Source organism: Empidonax traillii, unplaced genomic scaffold (genome assembly GCF_003031625.1).
Source record: "Empidonax traillii isolate 1590-97213 ecotype Southwest subspecies unplaced genomic scaffold, ASM303162v1 scaffold411:size1093445, whole genome shotgun sequence".
NCBI classification, from domain to species: domain Eukaryota; kingdom Metazoa; phylum Chordata; class Aves; order Passeriformes; family Tyrannidae; genus Empidonax; species Empidonax traillii.
In genome coordinates this window covers 49,437-60,576 of record NW_020955604.1, presented here as the reverse complement: position 1 = coordinate 60,576, position 11,140 = coordinate 49,437, and positions in this window count along the sequence as shown.

Below are 11,140 nucleotides of genomic sequence, written 5' to 3'. Positions count from 1 at the left end.
AGCTGCATATCCTTAACAGGATGGTACAAGCTTACAGTTAACTTTTTGTCAACCAGGCTAAAATTATTTTCTTTTTATTTTACTTCCCTATATCATCAGAATCCTCTGTGTTCTTGCACAAGATTTTATTGATGTTTATGCATGTATCTATACACATGGAGCATCTCAAACACTTCCAAAGTGCGTACCTCAATCAGCCTAATTAGAACTCCTAATTTAGTTGAAGGGAGATTTTCAAATTCATCAACATTTTATCCTGATAACCCTTTCTTCACCTCACTTTTTAGCTGTGCAATTGTACCCTGAAACTGCAAAGATGGCAACTAATTACAGCTCTCCTGAGAGGTCTGGCTTGGGAGAACTTACTACCCTTGTCATTTCTCACAGTTTTTGCATGGCAATAAGAGCTTTTCAAGGTATAAAAAAATCCCTAAAATCTATGTAGCAATAGAAACAGCTGTCAAATTAGGAATTTTTACTGATTTTCAAATATTGTCGCCAACAGAAGGGATAACAGTGCTACCATGGCTATTCTGAAAGGAAGAGAAACACAAAGGGTAGGCAAAATTAACTGACCTTATCCTACGAAATGATATTGCCTAGTGTTGGACTTTTTTAGTGGCTCAGGTGTATGATAATCAGTTTGTTGGCCATTTCTGACATGTGCCGGTGCAGAAACAGTCCTGCAGAGGAAAGCCTGAGCAGAGGGGGGCAAAAGAAACATTATCAGCCATGGAACTACTACTCACTGCTTTTGCACAAAGTCAGAAATCACCCCTTTTCTTTTCCAGTAATAAAGAGATTAATTTATTGTAGCCACTTAACATACATCAATGAAGGAGGTGTCATAATGTTCACTTGTGTAATGATTTCAAAATTCTTTGCCCCAATAATAATACTATGCCTTATACTTAAGTTTTTACGTGACATTTATTCTTATGAGTTCAAGTAATAACTGAGAGTTTAGAAGTAAGTAAATTCCTTTGACAGAAGAGCAGATGATATTGCTATGATATCAAATGCACAGTTAGACGCTTGCAGTGGTGTCTGTATAAAAGATAATTCACTGTTTTCTTGGAGTTATGTGGTTTCACAGTATAAAACACCGGCCTATGTGGACTTCAACATTTTGTTCTCATTGAACTTCTTAAAAATATGCAAGTGTTTAAAATACTACAGGAGACTTAGCTGAATGGGATACAAAGGACACTGCTATTTCACTTTCTAGTTCTGCACGCCAACATTACTCTTTGCAACATTTTTATCATTTTTCTGTTGACTGGCACTTGGAAACACCCACTTCATTCTCAGTAGCTTCACTCACTGAATCATTTTCAATTGTGTTGAAGAAAAGTGCAGTGCAAGTGCATAGATGAAAAATCTTATCTGACTACTGTGTGACTTTTTCTTTTTTCCTGTTCTTCTTTTCCCACATTTTTTTATCCATTCCCTGCACTTCTCTCAGACTCAGATTGAATATTTTTTAAGGAAAATTGCAATCTGTGTCTCCTGAGTACTAATTTTGCAACATATAAGGTCATTTCAATACTGTTTGATTTCTCCTCTTAAAACAATTTTTAGGGCACCAATCTACATGCAAAAACATTAACACAGCTTTCATTGTCTAAAATCATACATAACAATAAAATAGAAGTGGTTATCTACAATAGATTTTTTTTTTAATAGCAAATGTAACATATGCCAGAACCTCAGCACACATTATTCTTACCCATCATTTATATCACATCCTTGTACATATCCGACTAAGAATATGGAAACAGTCATCTCCAGGAAGCAAGTCAGAGCATAAGCCTCACTTAAGTGCTCCACCTTTTCTTCAGGAGAAGCTCCTCTGTATCAGGTGATGACAGATATCAGATTTAGGCCTCAGTCACAGATCTAAAGAAGAGCAATTATTCCCTCGAATAATGAGGTGCTCAGAAATGTCTTCTAAGACTGGGAGGATTCTGTCATGGGAATTGTAAAGGACAAAATGAAGGAACTGACTCATGGGCATTGTAAATGACACAATAATGAAAATCACTATGTCAGAACACAGAAAAAAAACCCAAATCAAAACCAAAAAGCAAAGCTAAAGTACCAAAATTAGATGTATCTTTGCATCTTTTCATCATTTTCCAACATTATCTATAGTAAATGGCACCAATATACACTTTGGTGAATTTCCGAAGGTGGATCAAGAAGTCCTGATGGTTTTAGACATGGATTCACACGTGCTTATGCAAGAGGATGGAAGTAATGTCCTCCTATTTTTACTGCTTCTAAGTCTGAACTGTAAATGGAACTTTACAGATGCTAACCCATTTATCTTAGTATTTATTTATAATTCCTTATACGACAAGGTTTTGGTTTTTTTCCATTCTAATTAGGCAGTTTATATTTGAAATAAATCTTAAGATTTCATTGGTGATGAAAACCAGCTGGAGACAAGATGAAGCGTGATAGTCTCATACAGAGCACAGATTATACATAATATAACTAACAGAGGAGCAGTGTGACATCATAACTGCGATTATTTCTAAAGCTGGGCTGCCTGACTGAATGGTGAACTAGAAATTATCCAAAATTAAAACATGAACATGTGCAGAAAAGTAGTTTCTAGTGACAATGAGGACAGAAGTTTAAATTAGGGAATAAATCTTCATTTGGATTATACCAAGAAAGCTTCACTTCTTTGATGAAGTCTTTTCACAACCACATGGCCTTTTATAATCCTTTCAATGGAATAGAAAAAAACCCCAAACAAGACAGCAAAAAAAGAAAAAGGCAAAATGCATGTATTACAAAATAGAACTCTGTCCTGGATCTTCTCAAGACTATCACACCATGTTTCATAGCATGTTTCTATTCTGTGAGTTATGTATATTCATCACTAAATTTTTCACTCTATTGTAAAAATTTCTGAGTGCATTCATAGTTTAGAAAAAAAATTACAAAAACACTTAAATAATTAGTTCTTTCTGCACAGATGCAAAATTACCTCCTTTCTCCTGTGAAGTACAGATAATGTCATTGAAAAGGGCAACTTTTTAAGGTTACTTCAGTTAATCACAGTTAATCTTGCAGATTTTTTGTGCATCTCCCAATTAAGACAATAAAAGATATGAGCAAAATTTTGAATCGTGAATTAAGGTGTAAAGGGAATTAAATACTTGTATAATAGAAAAAAATAAAACCTATGAGGGTAACAGCCAAAGGATATTAACTGTTAAGTTCAATGTTAATTTTCCATATTCACAGCACCAGAAATAAAAACATTTAAATTTTTCTTGCACCATTTGTATATATACACAGCATGAGAAAAAAAAAAAATGCATTTTCTTTTCAGAAGTAAAAGCAAAAAGGATTCTTCATTGACGAGGACTTAAGAAATCTGTTAAATTTGTACATATATTCAAATGCTAAAATGGCAATCGTGACCAGAGACACTCTCTTTGTACATATAGGTTATGCATATATATATATATATATATAGCTGTGATAACACTAGGCAAATACAGTGAGAAATAAAATTATATCTATAAGAAAGATGATTGTCCTGCTCTGGTGCGGCCTCACCTTGAATATTGTGGTTTTTTGAAAAATAAGGTGCTACAGGGGAAAAAATATCCACATTTTTGAACAGTGAAATTTTGATCAATAGCAACACATTAATAAAACCGTATGTCCATAATTATTAAGAAAGCTGGAAAAAGATATCCCAGCATTAGCAAGGCCCATGCATCTTAATCTGCCATAGAAAAGAGGATCCTTTGAGGCTGAATAAATGTTATACTCTGAAGTATAGGTGGATTATAACTGTTACCTACCCTAATCTAGGCTTTTCTTATTTTTCCCTTCAGATTTGAGATGAAAAGAGATTTTTTTCATTTTGACAGTCTGGAAAGAGACTTATATAAGGTATTGGCCTAAAAGCTTTATTCAAATCATATGTTTAGTACCAATGCAGCTTTTGCTATGCTCATTAAGAACCTGTAGCTGAAATTAAATGACAATTCAGAAGATCCCTGACCCCAAAATAAACAATCCTGCTGCTCCTGTAAACTCATTACTGACATTTGGCATAACGCAGGACCTTCTTTTCCTCCTCCTGCCTTTGTTTTCATATTTCTGAAATATCAAGACAGTATATTTGATGTAAAATTATTACCAGCTGTTTTCCAAAATAGTTGGTAAAAAATAAAGATTTCTGTATGCACATTTGCTTTAAATTGCCCCTCTTGCAATCTCTGACTGTCAGAAAATACCAGTAAAATCAGTGTTCTTGAAAGAGGCATTGATAACTGCATACCAGTGCAGTTAAACTCTAAATCATAAGAAAAACAAAACAAAAATTTACCAAATAATGGAAAGGAAGCAATCAAATGTGACAAATACATAAACGTAACAAATTAAATACTGCTATATCCCTCCTCTGTTTTGCTTGGTAACATGTTTGTTACTGCTATAAATTATTCTTCTGCCCTGAGTACATGCAGTATATTTCTCAAAGAGAGAGACATGATTCTTTTGTCACTACCATACTACAAAAACTGGCTCCTACAAGAGCCGCCTTGCAAGGAAAATGTCCCAATATGGCTTAGAGGGATGTTAGTAGCTAGAATATAAAATATCACTGATTGCCTTATAGAACCAGCAGCTGCCAAAGGGAAACAAATCACAAGTAACAACCCATATACTTTTAAACTGTTCATACTGAACATATAGTGGAACACTCAAACTGCATTTTCATAGTCTATACTAGACTTGTAAAGCAAATTTTCTGTATTTAAATTGTTTCAGAATGATTATTTGTCAAAAACTGATGAATGGGGTTATGTTTCATTGTAAACAACCTTTATTTATTCCAAGCAGAAGCTGACTACAAAGAAGCCAAATCAGTTTTTCAGCCCCCCATGAGAAACATCCACATTTATACTACCAGTGCAATACTTATCATGGTTAGTGTTAGTTTACTGACTTCTTTATGTACATCTGGAAAGCTGCAGGCCAGAAAAATGGGTGTACACCTAATGTAGGTTAGCCAAGAAGGCATGATATAAGGAACTTGAAGTATAAACACTGGATGGCAATAAGCACTAATAGACTGAGTTTTCAACTGATGTAGCCAGCATAGCACAGGAAAATACTGTAGCATTTACAGCCCCATTGAGGTCAGTAACAAGATTTCCTCTACCCACAATGGATTATTTTTTCCTGCATTAATTTTTGCTCTGATATTTTCATATCAGATCAAACAGAATATTGCATGGATACACATGTGTCATATTAATGCATCTAGTCCATCTTTGCATTATATATGCATATGATAAACTTAAAGAGTGACCTGAAAAGTCATCTAGAAAACTTTCAGAGTTCATCACTGATGATCTCTCTCATTTGTTCTTCTGTTTATCCGCTCATAAATATTTTTTTTCCTCTAGATCCCTCTTGTTTATATAGGTTTCAGTGCCACATATATTCTGTATATATGAATACCTATAAAACCACAAGATAGAATATATCAAGGGAGAGAAGGGACCTCTAAGGATCATGGAGCCATGACCCTAGGGAGTCTGTTTCAGAGACTGAACACTCTCTGGGTGAGGAACCTTTCCCTAATGTCCAATCTGAATTTTCCCTGATACAACTTAATTCCATTCGCTCACGTCCTACCACTGGTCACCAGAGATCAGCACCTCCCACTCCACTGCTCATCTTGAGGAAGTTGTGCACTGTAATGAGGTCACCCCCCCAGGCTTCTCTTCTTCGAGTGGAACAAATCAAGTGACCTCAGCTGCTCCTTGTAAGTCTTGCCCTCAAGACCTTTCACCACCTTGGTTGCCCCCCTCCAGACACACTCTTATAAATTAAATAAAAAAGGTAGATAAGGAAGCCTTTCATGTTGCTAAAGGACAAAGAATAAGGGATGTTTAATAGGCATAAAGAAATCAATTCAAGTAACAACCAGAAACAAATGAGTAGATATGAAGAAAAACTTAATATATTAATCTAGATTCTGATATTTAGATCACATTTTGACATACAGCATGCTGGTGACCATGGGTTGTTGCATCTGACTTGGCAGTGGAGTTGGTGAAGGGTCTAGAAAATATGTTTTATGAGCAATGGCTGAGAGAACTGGGGTTGTTTAGTAGGGAGAAGATGGGCCTCATTGTTCTCTACAACCACCTGAAAGGACTTTGTAATGAGGTGGGGCTCAGTCTCTTCTGCCGCTCTCAAGTGAAAGGATGAGAGGAAATGGCCTTAAGATGTGCCAGGGGAGGTTCAGATTAGGTATTAAGGAAAAAAAAATCAGTGAAAGAGTGGTTTTGCATGGGAATAAATTGCCCAGGGAGATGCTGGAGTCACTGTCTCTGGAAGTGTTCAAGAGGCTTCTTGATGTGGCACTTGGAGATATGGTTTACGGGTGATTATGGTCATGCTGGGTTGGGGGTTGGACTAAATGATCTTGAAGGCCTCTTCTAACCTTGATGATTCTGTGATTTTTCATTCAAATGGAGGTGAATGACAGCATGAGTACACCCATAGTATGAGAGGCTCAGGACACTCACTAGGAAGAGGGGCTGCAGGGAAAACAATTCTTCCTCTTTCAGTATTTTGATCTTGACTAAGCTGAACGTGGTATCAACATCACTGTTTCGTCCCTCAATAATGACATAGCAATATCATCACCTTCCTATGTGAAATAAATAGTTTCATTTATCTTATTTTTTGAAAAAATATTTACCTCTCTGTTTTACAAAGAATTAATTTATTTGAAGTGTAATATAGTCTGAAAGTTATTAAAAAAAGACTAATACAGATTTTAAAGTAATAATGAGACACTAGGATGCTTTTTTTTTTTTTTTTTCCAGTGGGTCCTGGTTAAATTGCAAATCATAGAAGAGCTCAAAGGATTTATCACCAGACCACGAACACTGGTGTTCTTTGCATAACACTATTTCAAATGAGTATTATTTAAAATATAAATTCAGAGATATAATGAATATATTCTTTTATAATCATTTTCTGTATCCCATGCTGTCTCCAAAAGACACATCACTACTGATGTGACATCGTATTGATTTTAATTTGAGTTTGGCTTGAGGCTCTATATCATATTTTCAGAATTCATTATAAATAATGATTGGTTTGAGTGTGCATTACTTGTGCTCTATGATGGCTAGAGTTAATGGGACTTGGAGCTATTTTAGTTCCTATTATCTTGCTTATCCTGGAGGTTTCTGTCCTCAGGCAATCAAGATAAAGAGGTATTTTGGTCCTCAGAAGGCATTGTTCCTGTAAAAAGGAAGCTATCAATGAGGATATTGCAAACATGTACAAAGCACCTATCACCATAATGTCTGTGCCTATTTTTCAAAACTTAAAAGTAAATGCAAAAACATGTTTTCAGCTTTGAAGACTCACTAATAGCTTTCCTCCTTCAATTTGGTCATTATGCTTGGATAATTATCATCAGTATTCCACATGAGTGAAAACAGTCCAGCGGACTATAAGCAGAGATATGCTTGTTGAGCCTTTCCTGGGGGGCTTTCCCAATAAATGGCAAATGGACCTGTTGAATTCTGAGTGTTGAGCAACAGCCAGTGTGGAAAGAAAAGCTCAGATAAAAAACATGCTTGCCATTTTCTCCTGCTAGCAGTCAGAAGACTAGTAACTGTGCTATGCACGTACACTAAACTTCAGACTCATCTACATGTTTAAGCCTATAGAGTACTGCTGTACAGATTGCTTCAGCCAGAGAAAAGCATCAGCAGCTGTGGAACAAATTCACATGTCAGAACTGCAATTTTTTTGACTAGGTGACACTAAAACAGACAAAATAAATCTGTTCTTGTAATAAATGTTGCCCTCAAGTTTTTTCATCATAGTGACAAGTTTCTTGTGCAGTGTAAAATTTTGCCAGCCATTTCAAATATTTCTCTTTGTCAATTAGCACACCTCCGTTTTCATCTAAGGTTAATTTACAATGAAAAAAATATCCTGAATAGCAAATAACTGAAAGTCACTTGGGCATGGATAAATCCTAACAATCAACTACATCTTTGGAGGTGCTCAATAACTCCTAAGGAAGTAACATCTTAAAAAAATAAGGCAGAACATGTTCAGACAGGCTGGAAAAGAATTGAAGAGTGTACACACAAATAATCAAAATTGTCTATTATAAACCAGCTGTCTATATATCCATGCACCTCAGCAAAATAGATCCCATGTGAACTGAAGAACAACAAGCAAATTGTTACTTAACACAAACACTGCTCTCCACTTTTCCCTCTGAGAGCTACAAAAGAAACTCTCATTTGCTGGGTTTCAGTCTTGTTACTCCAAGTACACACCTTCTCCCCATACAACCTGTCTTCCTTCTTGACTGAAGCCATTGCTAATATCTCAAGCTCTCTGAGATATCTGGAAGATGTTGCCATACATTACAACAAATCACTCCTAATTGATCTAATTGATTTTAAATTTTTTTTCCAATGTATAGAAATTGCATTGGATGGATATACTCTTGATCAAAGGAGCATATTGATGTATTATATGTCGTTATTAGAGACCACAGAAACTGAAAAATGTGAGCTGTGAGAATTCACTTACATTCTTTGAGTTTTTAACTCTCCCAACCTTCTCCACTGTTTAAATGCCTTAATCAGCTTTTTTGGATCTGATTGTGTTGAGCAGTATAAAAATAGTGTGAGGTGTTCTGTGACATGTCTACTTGAGAGCAAACACAGGTTTCAGCTAGTGTGTCCACAGATGCTCCTATGAAGTTTCCACAGAAAAATCCAATTGCATGTATTCCTCTGATTACAGATATTGCCATAGTCAGTATTATGGACATAGTTCATGTAACACAATACTGGACCTGCCCTTCTAAGACCTTTCCAAATGAATAATTTCTTTTTTGTGTTTTGAGATTAACAGCAGCATCCGACCAAAGAATATAATGTCACTTTACATGCATATCCCAGGAAATTGGGGAAAACTTATCGCTATTACATTTCTCACAAACATTTTATCTGCCTTTCCAATTACTGTGTTGTTTACATAACACTGGCACCAGGGCTTCTTCTATCCTTTATCTTCTATCTAGTTTAAATATCATAGAACAGGGAGGAGATATTAATGGTATCAACAACAATGAGAGTGAAATAATTTGCCATGTTTCAGAGCTGCATTATAATGTGTAATAGACTTTTTAATAACATGAAATGAGACTGATTTATAAATCTTTAGAATGACATCTGAAAAGGACTTAGATGGGCTGGTAAAAAACAAATGGCATCTAATGTATCTTTCACGTTGGCTGTGGCAGTGATTTACTATGTTGTCTGCAATGCTAAATATACATCATAAATCCCTCCAACAGAAGTGTTATTATATTCATCCATCTCTACCCTATGAGCCAACAATTTCCTCTTTCATAAGCTTTATTGTATAAAAAGGAACTCATTATATAAAATAAAATGCAGGCTAAAGCCAGTGATCTTACATTAACCTAATGAGGACTTTATCTAAAGAAAGCATCCTGGAGATACCCTGTGGTTATGTTACTGTTAAAGACTATTTATCAAGTGACAGTGGCCAAGCTCTTTTTACGGAAGATAAAATGATACAGAGCTTTTTATAAACCTACATCAACTGATCAGGTTTCTCCTTCAGTAGAAGCTATCATATACAGTTTATTAGCCATATGAATTGGAAAGAAACACCTCAAGAGTTTGTAAAGGAGCAGGACTACAAGGAATCGTCATTTTCCTCACTGAGACTATATGAAATAATTAGAAAGGGAAAGAAAATCTTAACGGACAATTAATATCAGTGTGAAGAGGATTCTTTGGCTTCCTGCGGACACTTAGTTAACTAGCAAGAATAGATACAAACCTACATAAAAAAAAAAAAGGTTACCTGCTTCCAGAGGCGCAAGGCACAAAAGTGTATGGATGCAACTTTAGAAGTGGATGACCATCCACTGATGCCATGGTAAACTGCTACTCACTGGTACAGGCTGGGAGGAAGGAGGAGGAAGGCATTAGCCTCAACAATACCAAACAGATGTCTGGAGAAGGGGATGAGAGAGGGAAACTACATTTAATGGCCCATCACCCTGATCAGAGAGGGAAGTGAGTCATGATACACTTGAGAGATAGGCTTGCTCCTCAACAGTCTCATAAAAACACCGGAATTTCAGGCAGGCAAACAGAGAAAAAAACAAGCCACCTTCTGTTTTTAATGTATGCAGAATATCTGAAGAATGAGATCATAGCTTCTTGCTTTAAATCTTTACTACCTACCCATTTCTTCCATTGAGTCCTTTAGGCTGGTGAGACAGCTGGCAATGATGGTAAACTTTCTTCCATTGCTAATGGGGCTGTTTTTGGTGATTTTCCAGAAGAATACTTAACAACTGACTCGGCCTGCTTGGCAAGATACACATGTTTAGGATTTTACAATCATAACTGGATGACCAGGAACATGTTTGTGGCCTTTTGCTCTGATCATACTTTTTGCAGAAAAACTACAAAGTTAAAAGAGTTCTAACACATATCATTTTAAAAAATGAAAAATCCTTTGCTTGTCTTTTAAACTATTCCACTTGTATTTTGGAGGGATAAATCAGAATCTTCGTTGAGGGATAGGTTTCAAACTAATTTTCACTATACTGTGTCTAGGAGATACTGGAAAGCAGGTTTTATGTCTATACTGCAGAATACTTTAGATTTGTTAACGCAGAGTTGTTAAATTGAAAAGAAAGTTAATGATGTTTTCAGCAGTGACAGTAAGATTACTTCATTCATTACGAATGTTTTCTTATTAGATCACAAAAGCAAAAAGCAACACTATCATTTTATCTATATGTACTTAACTTTGGGCTTTGGGGATTTTTATTTTTTATTTGTAATAGAAACCTCTGTAGACAGATGGTAATTTGGGATTCTTTTTCTAAACAAAGTATAAAGACATCTGATCATTGCAGTTCTTGAAATCTAGAAACATATTAAAGAATTTTTTGCCTTCTTCAAAAGGGTCTGCATTTCTTTACTGCAAGCATTTATCCTGGCTCTGTCAGGCAAACTTTGACTGTCATACATCACCTTTTCATAAGGGTCAGTGTCTC